The 17624-nt window shown below is 34.4% G+C and overlaps 1 long non-coding RNA gene across 1 annotated transcript in view; it reads right to left on the reverse strand.

Moving 5' to 3' along the window:
• Positions 1-9192: 9192 nt before the first annotated feature.
• Positions 9193-17624, reverse strand: part of LOC141555269 (uncharacterized) — a 47422-nt gene continuing 38990 nt past the window's right edge. Inside the window, exons 2-3 of the long non-coding RNA XR_012486135.1 lie at positions 16050-16135; positions 9193-9295 (exon numbers count right to left, since the gene is read on the reverse strand). This is a non-coding gene — a long non-coding RNA (uncharacterized LOC141555269). The remainder of the gene's footprint in view (positions 9296-16049; positions 16136-17624) is intronic.

Consider the following 17624-nt stretch of genomic DNA (forward strand, 5'->3'; position numbering starts at 1 on the left):
CCATAAGTTGCAGAGCAGATTTCCAGCAGCATTGAGAGAGTGTTGCCTCACCAGAAGTTTCTTGTACCAATTAGGTCATTGCAGGGGATAGGAGAGAACCTGTTCTGGTGCCTGAAAGACCAGCTCTAAAGCTGAAAAAGTCAAGAGAAAAAGTGAAAAAAAAAAAAAATCATAAGAGTCACTGATAAACTGGCAGTTTTGCAGAAAGAAATAAACTACAAACACTAGCACAGAGGACAAAGTTTTAAAACACACATCAAATAAGCTTTGGGATGCTATGAACAACATTAGATGTTATTGAGACAGAAAATACTGTGGCAAAGCAAAGACATGAATTTTTCAATAAGAGAAAAAAACAGAAATTCTTTAAAATACAAATACCTTGCAATAAAAACATTCTTTTTACCTGTCCTTACACAGACTGAAGTATTTAATATATGCTCTAAAGTGCAGTTAGAACCAACAGGGATAAATTAATGGAGCAAAGAGCAGATGACTAAGAAGCTCCAGACAAATACCACTCTCTGACCAGACAAAATCATTGTATAGAAGCACTCTATGGCAACTATGTATGGGATCAGGCAAAAAATAATAATTAATTAATTAATTAATTAATTAGAAGTGGTTTCAATCATGGAAAGGCATTAATTTTTTTGGTCCCCAAATAATTTTCAATCCACAGCAACCTGCAGGTTGGTGGAGAACAAAGACTTTCAGGAAGTTTTCATGTAGTGAGTTGTGAAATATAAGCGTTCTGGAGCTCTAGTGCCAGATGGTACTCATTCTTTGCTCCCCAAGGTACTCAAGTGTGAATAGCCTTGGCACTGGTTAACGTGTAAAATATTGCCCTATTTCTACATTCTTACCTGGACAATAGACTCCACTGGGAGATTTTTTTTTCTTGACTGTGAGTTGTAGAATAAGATCTCCCATCTGTTGGAACAAATGAACAACTTCTGAAATTTAGAAGATGCTGAATCTCCAAGAAATTCAAGAAATTAGAAAACTTTGAGCCTCCCTAATTCTGAGTGCATTTACTTCAAAGACTAATTGAATCAATACAGTTAGACTCTCAATACATGCTAGAGGGGGGAAAGGAAATCAATACTAGATTTAAATATGGTGGTGGGGATGAGAAGTGAGTAACAAAAATGGGGAGGAATATAACTATCAAGAATATAATAGTGTTTCAAAAGGAAATGGAAACAAAGCTACATAAGACCATATATCATACAATAATGTATTTTTTTAGCCTCAAAAGATAAATTTCTCCTTAACAATTTTAGGATGCAATAGTATAATAGGGGCTAGCCCCTATAGTTGAAAATTGAAACAAAAATAAAATGAAATAATGCATTTATTATAAAATTGAACATTCTAGTATTTTTACAATATAGTATATAGAAAATCCATAGATAACTTGATTTGAGAATGTTCAAATTCTTAATAAAATCAGAGTAATCCTTCATTTTTACCTATTTGTGTAATAGGAGCAGACATTGTAAGAAATTAATGACCAGTAAAATTAGAAAAAAAAATAAAGTGAAATTATATTATACCCCTAGATAGAGTCTGCATGTGGAGATCACTAGTATGGTAGAACATTGAATTAAATACTATTGTAGAAAAAGTAAAGGGGCCATATAATTTTATGATATTAATATCATTTATATTCATGAAATAAAAAGTACAAATAAACCTTGGGCTTCAGTACATTAGGTTTTTGCATAAAATATTTGGTCAGGCATTTACCTTCCTTCTCACCTTAACAAGAGTTATTTTGAGCATGCTACATTGGTGTAGTTACATTAGGAAATAAGGATTTCTGTTTATTTCTTAGGGATCATATATTGCCAACTAAAGGAAAGAGGATGTCTAGCTGATGAGATCAGTACTCTAATCACCCAGACCAGATAACTACTTCCCATGCAAGATATTTATTTAAAATTATTTCCCATTCCCTAATCAGCTCTGTGAGGAGAAGCCCTTTATAAAATAAGCTGCTAATCAATGAGCTACCACTAACCCTAAAGGTCAAATAGATAACACTATAATACCATGCCTTGAGCATCATTTCCCTTTTGTTCTTATTGGATTGACAATTTTTTTTTATTTCTTAACAAATAAGAATAGAATCAGATGCTTGATGTCATTTTGCTGTTGAGATTAAAAGTGTATCTACCCAAAAGCCATCAAGCAACATAATATCTATCAACAATCAGATACAACAATTCTCTATTGTTTTCAAAAACAATGGTTTGTTCACTATTTAATTGTGTTCAATAATCTGGTTAAAGTCCTTTAGCACATTAACAAGAGTACTAAAAACTTCAAAGATTAATCTTAGGAACAAAAGAGTAAATGTTAGGTAGGTCATTTAGTTGGGACAATTATTTTAGTATGTTAACATTCCTGAATGGGGTCATCAGCCATATTTCAAATAAGTATTTGTTTCAAAATCCAATTTGTTGGCCAATAATGAAGATAGGGACAGCTAGATGGCACAGTAGATAGAATACCAGCTCTGAAGTCTAGAGGACCTGAGTTCAAATGAACCTCAGACACTTAATGCTTCCTAGATATCTGACCCTGGGCAAGCCACTTAATCCCAAATTTAGATATGGATATAGTCAGTCAGTCTATAAACATCTGCTAAGCATGTGTATATGCCAGGCACTATGCTAAGCACTGGGAATACAAAGAAATGTTTTTTTTAAAAAAATGTTCTGGATCTCAAGAAACTCACAGTCTAATGGGAAAGATAATTGTGGACAGCTATGTATAAATAAGATAAATTAGAAAGTTTTTTTGTTTATTATTTAACTTCTTGGAGATAATCAACAAAATGAAGATAATAATATTAAGGAGAATAAGAAAGATTTCTTATAAGGTGGTATTTTTAACTTGAGCCTTGAAGGAAATCAAGAAAATCAGGAGATGGAGATGAGGAGGGAGAGAATTCCAGGCATGATGAACAAGCAGTGAAAAGTTAATAGAGGAGCTAAATAATAGAGGGGAGGAACAAGGAACAGGATCAGGAGATTATTGTCACTTCCTCAATATATATAACACATTGGCTATAATAGAATGGGAATGATCTTGAAAAATCTTTGCATAGGACTTGATTTAAAAACCAGAGTGGATTCAAGTGCCAAAACCCAGAACTCCTTTGCCCACAACATTCTTTCTTGTAAAGTTCATCTTTTGAAAATAGTATCTTTGCAGTATCTCTGCATTCAACTAATCTTGAATTAATAATAAAAATTAAGACAAACTGAAAAGAAAATCTTAAGTAAGGCAGGTAGGAATTGAAGTGAAGTGAACTTACTATATTTCACTTTGTATTTTTTTAATCAGCCTTTTTCTCCTCAGAAATTATGCTACTCTGACATTTTATTTTGTCATAGGGCAAAAATCCACAAATAGAAAATATCAGGAGAAAAGTAACTTAATTTTCTTTTTTTTTAATGCTTGTTTTTCATAACTTTACCCTGTATCCTTTTTAAATGTCTTTATTTCCTTATAATTTTTATGAAGACAAAGCAGAGTGTGCCTGCATTCAGATAAAAGTCATGATATAAAAACTGACCTAATGAAAATGGTGGAGTTTTACGTGTTTGTGATTAAGCAATGAGAAAAGACAAATAGAGTCAAGGCTACTGTCATAGCATGGAAGTTTACACTGTTTCTTGCTGTAACAGGACCATTTCCTGAGTTTTTTTTTTTTTTTTTTTTTTTTTTTTAACCTCAAGGCCATCTTACCTATCATAGGACAAATAATTTTCTTCTTATAACTCAGCTTTGAAAGCTTTTAATCTCATTAAAGCAGAGATGGAAACTGTTTCTTATTCAGTAATAGCAAGACACTTCTCTGTTTATTTCTTTGTACTTGGAGATTGAAAAGGACAAGGAGAGTCTGTGCTACAGTTTTAATGTCAATTTCAGGACTGAAATTCACAACATCTGAAGTCAATTAGTTTCCACACAGTGTTAAACAACTACATACAGTGTGTCCCATCCTCATTTCCTCTTCCAATACACATGACCTGGCATACTTTACTATGCTCTACTAGGCTAGGTTAGTGATGTGAGCAATATGCCATTTGCCTTACTTGCTGACTGGCTTAAACAGAGAAAATTAAATACATTTCTCATAAGGATATTTTGTGGAATTTTTCCACATCATTAAATAAAATGTAGCCCTGGTTTAAAGGCTTTTCCTGTGAGAAAAACATTTCTTAACCTAAACTAAATGAACTATGTGAAGCAGTCTGCTTGTATACACCATAATATTTTTTTCTTATTATGCCTAATGGGTCTCCCATCATCCTGCAAGCTTACTTATATCATTGAATTGTTTCATGACCATACTCAAGAAATAAGTTGCACACATTTTTAGCATCCTAGGAAATGGGCAGTTATTTAATGTTCTCTTCAGAATTGTAAAAGAATGGATAGCATAAGAGATGACATTTCAGAAATAATTAAGAAAAATATCTATATTTTCCTATATAGTTTCCTAGGTAACTTTTTCATAACAAGCAATAACATTGCATCTTTATAGCTCAGGGAGCCCTGAGAAGAGGGAGAGACTCAAGTGTGATGGAAAGAAGTCCACAGGCAAGTTGAAAGGTTTCAGGAGTGTCATTGGAACTGATATTGCTTCTTTCCAAGGAGCTAAATACAGACACAGAATGAGGGACAGGCAATTGCTTAGGATGGAATACACCAGAGTGTATCAAATAATGAGGGAGGAAGGGAAAGAAAGGAGAACAAGAAGAATTCATCCTTTTAAAAAAAGTGTTATTGGTGTCTTTTGCTTTTGCATCACATTCATTTTTAAATATATCTCCCCTACCTTTTGTAATTATGTTTTTAAAACCCAATAAAACCAATTAATAATATTCAAAATTCTATCCTTTTAGTATCTCACTATTTTCTCATCTCTTCTCTAGGGTAAAGCATGGTTATTGTTACTGCAGTTTCCATTCATTTTTTCCCTCCATTTACATGGGAGTCATCATGTTTGCCTTTTTATTGATTCTTTTTTTTTTTACTTAATTCTGCATCAGTTCATATGAATCTTCCCATGTTTTCTGATTCCTTTATATCGTTATTGGCTTTTTAAAGCATAGTAATATCCTTCATTGTATATTTATGTAGCATATTGTGTGGAATCTCTGGGTCAAAAGTGAATCTTGATATCCTAAAACATTAGATTCTTAGAACATTATGCAAAATAATTTTGACTTCTCAATTGAATTGATTCATCAATAGTTTCTTAGAGCATTATGCAAAATAATTTTGACTTCTCAATTGAATTAATCCATCAACTAGGAATGATACCTGGATACCTCTATGGAAGCAATAAATCAAATATCTCACTCCACTTAAAGTAACTACCTTTACCAGGTAAACTTATCTCTATTGAATCAATCAAAAATCTTAAAACAATGAATATGAAGGATTCAAAATAATTGTATGAGAAGTCATTCAAAGTCATTGGGTGAAATGAAAAACTGTGGCACAAGAAGTATTATATGGAGGGATACATGGAGGGATTTGTTCATATCTATGGGCCTTGTATAAAATTAGTTTAGAAACCCATCATTGAAAAGAGGGATTATTATGGAAGAGTCTACCTTTCTCAACTCCATCAACAACTGCTGACCAGCTACTGCTAAAGTTTACAAGAGATCTGGGAATGGCAGTGCCTTCTCAAATCCAGTCCTTCTTCCAGCCCAATTTTCACAATCATTATTCCGGGAAAAACCTCATATAGAACAGTCTATCCATTCCCAACAATTGTATGCCAATTGCCACCCCCAGGTTAAGCCTAGCTAAAGCTGTAAGACACTTTGAGGAAGAGACAGGAGGTAGCATGTACCAGACTAGTCAAACCACTACCACTATCATAACAACCTCAGAACCCAATGGAAACAGTCCAGGATCCTAAACCCAAGAACCTTGGGAATAACAATGCTTCTAGCTTAGTGTCTTTGCCATCATCCTGGGAAGCAACTCCTGTGGAGATACAATCTAGTCACTTTTCCCTTGGGTGCTCCAACCACTTCTACTAAAAACTCAGACAAGAGAGTTGTTTCCAACAAAATTCTTGGCATTGTCAAGTGGCTCAATGTCAGAAATTGATATAATTTTATCAGTGGAATATTAAAGAAGAGGCATTACAATCTGCTTTACAACTTCACCCTAAAGACCCTGATATCTTTTTATCCAATTTGCAGCCGAAACTTTCTCCATTAGAAAGTGAACTCTCTTTTTTTTGTTTGTCCTCAGCACTTAGCATAATGCTTTGTACATAGTAAGTGTGTAATAAATGCTTAAGTTATTCCTTCATTCAACCCAAGAATTTGTCTGTCAATGAAAAAAAAGAGCCATTTCGGCTAAGCCCTGGGAGGAATTCTTTTAGAATGGGGGAGACTTAATCAAAGGTTAAGCTTGCAAACTTCAGAAGGTTCAGAATTTTTTGGTCTTTCTAGTCACATCCCTGAGAGAACTGATGGCCATGGCTTCATTGGAATAAAATAGAAACACTGAGGAAAAGTCAGGGTGTAAATCAACAAGATTTATTATATGTTTACTATGTGTCAAGTACTGTGAAAAGAACAGGGAATACAAAGAAAAATTCAAGAAAAGCAGTGTCTCAGAAGAAAACTACAATTTGCCTAGAGGGAAAATCATGAATATCCCATGAAGGGGAGAAAGTAAGCATTCCTTCTAAAAGAGTATGTCTCTACTAGGTAAGTCTCATTGACTAATTGATATCAATTGATAATAATGGGGGAAAGCATACCTGTGAATTAGAGCATTAGAAAGAAATTCTCAAAACCCATGAGTTACTTCTAGGGGGAAAAGTAGTAACTACCCTCTTGCCTGGGACTTAGCCTGGTAAGTGTGAGTTAAGAGAAAAGCTCCAGAGCATGTACTACATGTAGAATGATAGAATTTTAGAATACTGAAATGATCTAAATCAAAATAAATTGAATCAGGCCATGAATTTGTAGGCTAAAGATTAAGATCCAATATGGTGGCGGCAGTCATACTTAAGTGCCACCAAGGCCTGACAGTAAAAGAAATAATTTCTTATCTTCTCTCTGCATGGCTATCAAATTGATTTTCCTAAACCTCAGTTCTGACCGTATCATTCCTTAACTCAAGAAGTTCTAGTGGCTTTCTATTGCTTAAAGGATAAAATATTTAAACTCTTCATAGAGTAGCTGGATGGTACAATAGATAAAACACTAGCCCTGAAGTCAGGAGAACCTAAATTCGATTTAGGCCTCAGACACTAGCTGTGTTGATCCCAGGCAAGTCATTTAACCCCAACTGCCTCACCAAAAAAAAAAAAAAAAAAAAAAAAAAAAAAAAAAAAAGTTATTCATGATTTAGCTTCAAGCTGTTGTTCTAGACTGATTTTTTTTTTCCCTCTTCAATTACTTTATGTTAGAGTCAAATCAGCATATTCACTTCCTACCACATAGGAGTCTGATTTCTAATTGCCATGACTTTGCATGTAGAAATGTTTTCCCCATCACTTCCACTTCTTGGAATCTCTTCTTCTTTTTAAGAAATCCTGTCCTGATTCCTGACCTATTGTGAGTTCTCAATTCTTCTTTATTTTTTACATGTTGTTTTGTTTAATTATTTGTGTAGGGTAAAGTACAGACTGGGACCCAATTAAACACAGTCAATATTCTATTCTAAACAACCTTAAAATAAAGTTTCAAACCAAATTTTGGTAGAGCCAACAAAAGGTCCGAAGGATATGCTTTTTCACCCTAAGGCAATTTGGTCCATAGGAGGGATCTGGAATGTCAGGGTGGGTGCAGACCCAAGCACAGCAGAAATACCAGCAGTTAAGTTTTATTTTCAAATTTTTTTATTAAAACTTTTTAATTTTCAAAAGATATGCATGGATAATTTTTCAAAATTAATGCTTGCAAAACCTTGTCTTCCAATTTTTCCTTTCCTTCCTCCCACCCTCTCCCCTACATAGCAAGTAATCTAATACATGTTAAACATGGTAAAAATATATGTTAAATCCAATATATGCATACATATTTATACAGTTATCTTGCTGCATAAGAAAAATCAAATCAAAAAAATGGGAAATAAAATAAAATACAAGCACACAACAACAAAAAGTGAAAATGCAGTGATCTACATACACTCAGTTGCCACAGTCCTCTCTCTGGGTGTAAATGGCTCTCTTCATCACAAAATCATTGGAACTAGTCTGAATTATCTCACTGTGGAAAAGAGACATATTCTGTATTGGACTACCTACCAGCTAAGGGAGGGGTGGGGAGAAGGAGGGGAAAATTTGGAACAAAAGGTTATGCAAGGGTCAATGTTGGCAAAAATTACCCTTACATAGTAAATAAAAAGCTTTAATATTTTTTTTAAAGAGCCATGTTCATCAGAATTGATTATCATATAATCTTCTTGTTGTCGTGTACAATGATCTCCTGGTTCTGCTCATTTCACTTAACATAACTTCATATAAGTCTCTCCAGGCCTTTCTGAAATCATCCTGCTGATTGTTTCTTATAGAACAATAATATTCTATGACATTCATATACCATATTCAGCTATTCTCCAACTGATAGGCATCCACTCAATTTCCAGTTTCTTGCCACTACAAAAAGGGCTGCCACAAACATTTTTGCCTCCTTTCCCTCCTTTAAAATCTCTATGGGATATAAGACCAGTAGAAATACTGCTAGATCACAGGGTATGCACAGTTTGATAGCCCTTTGGGCATAATTCCAAATTGCTCTCCAGAATGGTTGAATCACTTCACAACTCCACCAACAATGTATTAGTGTCCCAGTTTTCCCACATCCCCTCCAACATTAGCAGTTAGTTTTAGACAACAGCAGCAGCAACAGCTTTAGAATCTCTCAATCCAGAGACAGTACCCTTAGCTGGTACTGGGTACAGCTAGTATTGATTGGCTTTGTAATTGCTTATAAGCAATTTGAGGTTACAATTCCATGGGAGAGAAGAGTGCTTATGATCAGTCACAAGGTAGCAAAAGTCCTGATCATAATTCTAGGATCAAGAGGAGCATTATTACTAGAGACTTCAAGGGATCAGCACCCTTTCTGGGTAAAGAACAGGGCACAGACCAGGAAAGTAATGACACCTTTCTCAAGATAATCCCACTTTTGGAAGCACCAAAAACTTCTTAGACTGGATATGATTGAAGAGAGGATTTGTTGTGGAGGATTCCACTTTCCACAACTTTACCAGCAACTACTGCTGAACAGCTCTGAAATAAAACAAACCAGAATTAGCTCTGAAAACATCAGCAATAAAAAGCAAGAATCTTGAAACAGTGCCTCCCCATTCCTAGGTGAGCAAAATCCAACTTTAATACAAAGTTCAAAGTGAAGAAGTAGTGTGGGAAAATGAACAAAGAATTTGAACACAAAAAGTTACATAAAAGTTTTTGGTGGTTAGGAAAAAAGACAACATTGTGACTATAGCTACAAACAAAGCTTCAAAGAAGAATGTTAATTGAACTCAAGGGCAGCAAGAATTCCTAAAATAGTTAAGGAAAGAGATAACGGTGGTAGAGGAAAAACTAGGGGGGAAAAATGAGAGTGATACAAGAAAATTATGAAAAGAGAATTAACAATTTGGTTAAAAAAAAAAAAAGACACAAAAGCTATTGAAGATCATCTTTTATTTATTTATTTATTTATTTGCCCTGAAGCTGGGGTTAAGTGACTTGCCCAGGGTCACACAGCTAGGAAGTGTTAAGTATCTGAGACCAGATTTGAACTCTGGTTCTCCAGAATTCAGGGCTGGTACGCTATCCACTGCACCACCTAGCTGCCCCTGGTCTCATGATTTTACTGATTTAAGGTAGAAGAGGATGGAGTTAAGGGACTATTAACTACTATTAACGAGTAATATTGTTGTTACTGTATATAATGATTCTTTTCATTGCACTTAGCATCAGTTCATATAAGCCTTATCATGGTTTTTTGTTTGTTTGCTTGTTTTTTCTGAAACCATCTCCTCCTTATAGTACAACAGTATCCCAAACAGTTTTCCTGATAAAAAGACCAGAGCTGATAAGAAAATTTGACATTTTAACAGAGGCCTCAAGAGAAATGTAAAAACATAAACATAAAAAAAAATCATAAAGGACTCTATAAAGTCAAACTGTTTATATTCCTAGATGACAAGATGATATGTGTAAGTCCTAATAACTTTATCTTTATTAGGACAGTGAAAAGGACTAAACATAGAGAGAGGGCACAAGAACGGGTTGATTACATTGGGATGATCTCAAAAAATGTATGAATGAGAAAGAGAGGTGCCCTGGAAGAAGGGGGAGGAGAAATATAGAATGGGGAAATTTTTCTTACCAAAAATAAATAAATAAATAAAGAGGCACAAAAAATGTTTGTAGGAGCTCTCTTTGAAGTGGCAAGAAATTAGAAATTAAGTAAATGCCTATCAATCGGAAAATGCCTGAATAAGTCATAGTATATGAATGTAATGGAATATTATTGTTCTACAAGAAATGATGAGCAGGCTGATTTTAGAAAACCCTGTAAAGACTTACATGAATTGATACTAAGGGAAGTGAGAACCAGGAGAACATTGTGCACTGTAACAAGATTATGTAATGATCAACTATGACAGATTTAGCTCTTCTCAGAAATATGTGATCTAAAATAATTCCAATAGACTTAGGATGGAAAATGACACCGGCATCCAGAGAGAACTATGGAGACTGATTGTGGATCAAAGCACAATATTTTCACCGTTTTTCTTTTTCTTTCTAGTCTTTTTTTTTTTCCCCCCTCTTGGTCTGATTTTTTTCTGCACAATATTAATGTAATAGGACTCTGTGTCCCCCTTTGTGGGATCTTTGTGGATGGTGGGCCCCCTGAACAGAGGAAACCCTTAAAATGATCCTCACCCACTTGAATCTCCTGGCTCTGGGAAAGCTACCTGGTTCCCACAGGAAACTCCCACTTCCAATTGATTTGGGAATCAGATTGGTCTGGGAAACAATCACCACCCTTATTGATTTGGAAATTAGCCTCTATTATCTCCCTAACCTCAAACCATAGAAACCTAAATAAAAAACAAGACTCTGTACCCAAACCTTTGTTATCTTCCTTTTTATTTATTTATTTTGTTATAGCTTTTTATTTACTAGATATCTGCATAGGTCATTTTTCAGCATTGACAATTGCAAAACCTTTTGTTCCAACTTTTCCCCTCCTTCCTCCTACCCCTTCCCCCAGATGGCAAGTTGACCAATACATGTTAAATATGTTAAAATATAAGTTAAATACAATATAGGTATACATGTCCAAACAGTTATTTTGCTGTACAAAAAGAATCGAACTTTGAAACAGTGTACAATTAGCCTGTGAAGGAAATAAAAAATGCAGGTGGACAAAAATAGAGAGATTGGGAATTCTATGTAGTGCTTACACTCATTTCCCAGAGTTCTTTTGCTGGGTGTAGCTGGTTCAGTTCATTACTCTTTGCAATCTTCCTAATCAAAAAGCAACCATGAGAGAAAGAGTTTCTCAGTGAAAATAAACCCATTTTACCAAATCTTGCTTGCAGATTGAGACTGCGAATTCTTTCACAAAACCTGTGACACCACTGGGGACCCCCAATGGTGTTAGGGTATCCTCATCCCTCAACAATATGACAAATATGGAAGTGTGTTTAAAAGGATTGTACATGTCTAATCTATACCAGATTTTTTGCTCTCTTGGGAAGGAGAAGGTAAGGGAGAGAGGGGAAAAAAATTTGAAACACAAAATATTACAAAAATGAATGGTGAAAACTATCTTTATATGTATCTAGAAAAATAAGGTACTATTTTAAAAAGTAAAGAAAAAAGAAAGAAGAAGCACAAAAAGAAGAGTTTTTATAGTGGAGAGGAAAATGGGGTGAAGGTAGAGCGATTCAGTGTTTGAATCTTACTCTCATCAGAATTGGTTCAAAGAGGGAAAATTTTATATACCAGCTCAATTGAGTATAGAAATCTATCTTACCCAATAAGGAAATAGCAGAGAAAGGAATAAGAGGTATGGGTGGTGAGAGAAAGGATGACAGATTAAGGGAGGCAGTGGTCAGAAGCAAAACAGACTATTGAGGACGGATAGGATAAAAAGAGAGAAGGATAAACAGAAGAAAATAGGATAGAGGGATAGTTAGAAATTATAATTGTAAATGTGAATAGGATGAGCTAACCCATAAAATAGAAGCACATAGCAGAATGGATTAGAAACCAAAATCAAGCTATGTGTTGTATTGGAACATTTGGAACAGAAAGACATGCACAGTTTAAATAAAGGGCTGGAGCAGAATCTATTTTGCTTCGGCTAAAGTTTAAAAAAAAAAAAAAAAGGCAGGGTAGCAACCATGATCTCAGACAAAACAAAAGCAAAAATAGACTTAATTAAAAGAGAGAATCAGGGAAACTACATTTTGCTAAAAGCAACCCTAGAAAATGAAGTAATTTTTTTTAAATTACAGCAAACTTCTCTAATGAAGGCTTTAATTCTCAAATACATAGGGAATTGAATCATATATATATATATATATATATATATATATATATATATATATATATATATATATATATATATATATATATGTATATATATATATACATATATTATATATATATATAGCCATTCGCCAATAGTCAAAATATACGAAGGCAGTTTTCAGAAAAAGAAATTAAAGTTATCTATAGTTGTATGAAAAAAAAAAAAAGTTCTAAATAACTATTGATTAGAGAAAAGCAAATTAAAACAACCCTGAAGTACCACTTCACACCTATCAGAAATGACAAATCCTGGATGAGATGAAGGAAATTAGATACATTGTTGGTGGAATAGTGAACTGATCCAATCATTCTAGAAAACAACTTGGAACTTTACTCAAAAAACTATATAATTGTGGATACTTTTTAACCCAGCAACACCACTACTAATTCTATGCCCCAAAAAAGATCAAAGGAAAAGGAAAAGGACATATACATGCAAAAATATTTATAGCAACTCTTTTTATGGTAGCAAAGATTTAGAAATTGAAAGTAAAAAAAAAAAAAAAAAAAAAAAAAAAGAACAAAATTTGATAAGGCCTATATGAATTGATGCTAAATGCAATGAGAAGAATCATTATGAACAGTAACAGTCGTGTTACTAGTTAAAAGCGATAAACTATGAAAGACTTGGTTACTTTGATCAATACAATGATTCAAAACAATTTCAAAGGACTCATAAAAAAAATGCTATCCACTTCTAAAAAGAGAACTAATGAATTCTGTGTGCAAATTGAAGAACGATTTTTTTCTCATTTCATTTATTTGTTTGTTTACTTTGTTTTAGACAATTTAATGAATATTGAGTGTTTTTCATGAGTTCACATGTATAAATAATATTTTTTGTTTGACTTTTCAAAAGGTAGAGGCAGGACAAAGAAAATTTGAAACTCAAAATTTAAAAAGAGAAGAATATTAAAAATAAACATTTTTTTTTTTTAATTTAGGGCAAGAAGAAAGAGAATCTATAACCTGGGGAATATATCCTTATTTCTCTTATGTTATTTTTGCTTCTGGAACAATGTTTCAGGAAATCATGTTCTTTGTTAAGAGCAGTATTATACATTATTATTGTATAAAAACTTACACAGGGAAGATTAAGACTTCGTATTTGTCTTTACAAAAGGCTTCATCATGAGAGGGAATATTAGAGCTAAAAGGAATTGTAGAAATGGTCTGTGAAGTTAAAAATAACTTGCTCAAGTTAATATAGTGAGCAAGTGGGGAGGGGGTGCGATGACTTCAACTGTAAAGTTAAAAATAACTTGCTCAAGTTAATATAGTTAGCAAGTGGTGGTAGGGTGCTGTGACTACAACCCAGGTGATCAGTCTCCCAGTCAGAAGAGATTGTTCTAGTTCACAAAAGACAAAAAGGCACAGCAAAGATTTGGGATTAGAGGCTCATCACAATCACAGGCATCCAGATTTATGCAGGAATTTGTTTCCTCTGGCTATAATAAGGAAATTAGTAGTGCACTACTAAGGAAAGAGAATTCTTGGTTGAGATTTTCAGTTTTAAAAGATCTCACTAGCAAGGTAGGTGGCTTTTATTTGAAGTGAAATATAGTGGTTTTATGATTTTTTTTAAAAAAGTGTTTGTGTATATGTTGTATTCTACCCTCTTCTCCCCATTCAGACATAAACTCCTTAGGGCAAGGACATTATTATTTTTGTATCTCCCAGAAGCTGGCACAATACCTTACATCAATACTTCTGCTTCTTAAAAGGCATGTTTTTGAAAATGGAAAGTTCTTCCCATGGCTGGCAGGTATTTATTTTGCCTGTGTTGCTAGAAAGATTCAAGGCCTCCAGTCAACAGTCAGTCAGAGGAGACCCTATTTCCACAACTTGCCTGGGTTTCACAGACACCTCATCTCAGCTGTGATCCACAGATTAAATAGTTTAAGTCTATTGAGGCTTTGTAGTTTCTATTTAATGGCTGCATGTTCAGGGCAGGATGAATTACTAATAATTTCAAATAGACATGATTAATATGTAGGAACCGAAGTATTATTTGTGGGGTTTTTCAGTACTGTTTTCCTTTGGAGTAGCCACATGAGATTCACTTTAAGGGACTTCCTTGGTTTCTTTGTCTCTGTTAAAAATTTCCTATCAAAAAGGAGGTGGGGGGAGAGATTCAAACAAGAAGATATAAACACACACCATTTATTCTCCAGTGCCCTCCAGACAATTTGAAAGTCAACATCAGAAGAAGAGTGGGTTTATTTTTTGTTTGTTTGTTTGTTTCAATCTGAACTCTCACAGTTTTCAAATTGAATCAAGAAGTAAGAGCTTTAAAACTAAGTCAAAAGCCAAAATAAAAGTGTGAGAGATCCATTTTTATAAGTTTTGTGGGGGAGAACTGCAGAAAACATCCTGCAAGCAAAATCAGGGAGTGCTGTAGTTTCACATGCAATTATGACTACACAGCAGTCTACAGCAATATACAATCTAATGTATGGAAAATGGATAGATGTACACATAATGTAATTTATATTGCTATAATCCAGGCTATGTGGGAAAGTTCCTGAGGTAGGGTTTTTGAAAGCACTGGTTAAATGATGCCATCAGATGGAAAAAATAAAATTCAAGAAGTCAGGTTCCAGGATTCATCCACCATTTTTCCCTCCCTCCCTCTTCAAACAAAGACCTCCCCCCCACTCCCACTGCAAGACACGGTTGAGGTACAAGGGTGCTGTGTTTAGAGAGCACCATGGAACAATTTTCTTTTTCGGATTCTGGATCAAATTGCTGTCCTGCTAACGAGGTTAGTACTTTGTCCTTGCTCTGGGCTGTGCCATGTGGCAGAGGCTAACCCCCTACACCATTTCTATTCATTGAAAAAATAAAACCTGCAAGAATGAAGAATGTCCTATTGTTGGAACAGAATTATTTCTCAGATTCTCAAAGAGGAGGTATTTTTGGCATCTGGGAAGAGAGTGTATCCAGAGGGGATTCTTAGATTTACAGCTGGGTCCACTCAAATAGTTCCAACAAGTCAGCATTACATAGAGCAACACAGCCAAATGCGCTTACTTCAATCAAGCTCAATTCACTTGGGTTATGATAAATGAAAGAACCCTACCCCCAAACTTGGCTTTTTATTTTTCTTAGGGCAAAGTCCATTTAAAATTGATATAATCACTTGCTATGGTTACATGTGCCACATTCATTTTTAAATAGTTCAACATCCCAAGGGCTCCTGATTTCCATCCATACAGTAGGCTGCAGGAAAATAATTTCAACAATCTAACTTGATCAGACTCAGGAGTATATCTTGTTATTCAAGAGCCTACCCTATAAGAAATTCTTGATAGCATCCTATGTATTAAATTCTTTGATAGTAAATAAGAATTAAAGTGATGTTTTTGCATGCTACTGCTAAAGATTTAACGAAGTTAATTGCGAAAGTGAAAGTAAGAATAGTCACCTGGAATGAGGGATGGTCAGAGAACTCATTTGTTGCTCCCTCCAGGAATATTGAGTCTGCTATACACAAAAGACTCAGATAACTGCCTATAAGACAAAAGGATGAAACATTAATGTGATATTAGGACGCATGTTATTTTTAGTGTTGATTGCATTAGCAACAAAAAACCTAGTCCTAGTATCTACACATATAGTTAACAGCAAGATTGGTTAGCTGCATAAGTAATGAAAGAGCCTACTTTCTCTCTGTGCTTTGAATGGTATTGCAAGGAGCCACATGTGTTTTCTCCCCAAATACTTTGGATTTGTTGTCACACTAACTTTGTGATGGGTAGTGTTGTCCCACAGTGGAAAGAATATTGGCCCTAGCATCACATTTCCTGTCAAGTCAATACTCTCTATGACTTTTGAAAGCTTATTTAATCTCTCTATCCTCAGTTTTCTCATCTAAATGTAGCAGGTGAAAATTGCTTATTCAAGTTAGAAAAAGTTAAACTTTTGAGATTCTATAAGAGCAAAAAGCAGAAATTTTTCTCCCTCTCCTCCAGCCCTCATCCTTGGAATGTGGGTATCAACAGCCTTGTCTACCCACTTCCCTTTCTCTCCAGAGATATGTCCTAATCTCTGGACACTGTCTGTCTTTGGTCCTATCCTAAAGTTATAGAGGGATTTCCTCTTCATGTTTGCAGGGAGATACATTGGAAAAGCCAGCATGACTGTAATAACTCTCCCACCCTGCCACAATGCTACTGGAAGGAGGAAGACCCGGATCCTTACTTATACCATTTTAGAAAGTTGTTTGTTTGTTTTTTTTTTTTTAATAGCATACTAAAATTAATTTTTGCTCATTTGGCTCCTGAACCTTGAACAAGATCACTCTAGTAAAATTTGTGCTGTCTACTTGTCTCCTCTATTAATATATAGATATAGATAGATAGATATTCCCTTTTTTATTTCTCTTTTTGCAACTTCCCATTAACCAGCAATGAAACAAACAGATCAGAAGTAATTATGATGGGTCACCTTATGTAATCAGTAAACTCAAATAATTTAAGGTAAATTAATGTAACTTTAAGTAACAATGATATGAACCAAGAACTCAGGCTTTGGGGAATGGAAGAAAAAAGAGAAAGGGGAAGAGAGAAAGTGTCATTATTATCTCTCTTAGCATTCATCACAGTCTAGATAGTATCCTCAGGAATTAAAACAAGGTAAATGCTGGAGCCAATTCATACTGGCTCAAGCTGATTGTTAAATTTTCAGTATGAGCATTTTCACTTCAAATATTGATTTGCTTTATTATTGTGCTGTCTAAACCTAAGAAAGAGATGGAAAAAGTTAATCATGCAGAATAAATTTAAGGTGTATCATGCAAACATTTTACCCAGAGAGCCAGTTGTTAAACATTTATCAGCACATCTTTGATTAACTCCCATGACAGTGACCATTCCTTCTATCTCTCTTAGTCTTAAAAATTAAAATTGAATTTGAAACCTGAATTTGAACTGTTCATATTTCTGTACTATCACTCAATTCAAAACTCTTAAAACATGAAGGAACTTTATCCAACCCTTTC

Source organism: Sminthopsis crassicaudata, chromosome 1 (genome assembly GCF_048593235.1).
Source record: "Sminthopsis crassicaudata isolate SCR6 chromosome 1, ASM4859323v1, whole genome shotgun sequence".
In the NCBI taxonomy this organism is placed as follows: domain Eukaryota; kingdom Metazoa; phylum Chordata; class Mammalia; order Dasyuromorphia; family Dasyuridae; genus Sminthopsis; species Sminthopsis crassicaudata.